Below are 823 nucleotides of genomic sequence, written 5' to 3' on the forward strand. Positions count from 1 at the left end.
CAAGATGTGACAAGCAAAAATGTCTCCAGACACTGCTAAGGGTCCCCTGGGGAGTAATATCTCTCCCAGTTGACACCCACCCATCTATGCTTATGTTCCTAAAATTAAGCCATACATGCACCAAAAGAGCAGAACTTAATAATAAAAGTTTAAACAAAAAATATCACCATCATTTGGGAAGAAGATTTTCCAAGAAATACTGGGTCAAAAGTTAACCAAAACTACATCTAAGATCTGTTTAAAATAGGGTTGCCAGGTGCTTGCTTCTGCAGCACATATACTAAAATTGGAACAATACAGAGAAGATTAGCATGGCCCCTGTGCAAGGATGACACGCAAATTCGTGAAGCGTTCCATATTTTTAAAAGACAACCTCTTTAACAAGTGGTGCTGGGAAAACTGGTCAACCACTTGTAAAAGAATGAAACTAGAACACTTTCTAACACCATACACAAAAATAAACTCAAAATGGATTAAAGATCTAAATGTAAGACCAGAAACTATAAAACTCCTAGAGGAGAACATAGGCAAAACACTCTCCGACATGAATCACAGCAGGATCCTCTATGACCCACCTCCCAGAATATTGGAAATAAAAGCAAAACTAAACAAATGGGACCTAATGAAACTTAAAAGCTTTTGCACTACAAAGGAAACTATAAGTAAGGTGAAAAGACAGCCTCAGATTGGGAGAAAATAATAGCAAATGAAGAAACAGACAAAGGATTAATCTCAAAAATATACAAGCAACTCCTGCAGCTCAATTCCAGAAAAATAAATGACCCAATCAAAAAATGGGCCAGAGAACTAAACAGACATTTCT

The 823-nt window shown here is 36.9% G+C and overlaps 1 non-coding gene across 1 annotated transcript; it reads left to right on the forward strand.

The window, feature by feature from the left end:
* Positions 1-256: 256 nt before the first annotated feature.
* LOC122444363 lies at positions 257-363 on the forward strand. The gene has a single exon (XR_006270207.1). It is a non-coding gene; the product is annotated as a U6 spliceosomal RNA (small nuclear RNA).
* Positions 364-823: the final 460 nt, after the last annotated feature.

Source organism: Cervus canadensis, chromosome 6 (assembly GCF_019320065.1).
Source record: "Cervus canadensis isolate Bull #8, Minnesota chromosome 6, ASM1932006v1, whole genome shotgun sequence".
Classification (NCBI taxonomy): domain Eukaryota; kingdom Metazoa; phylum Chordata; class Mammalia; order Artiodactyla; family Cervidae; genus Cervus; species Cervus canadensis.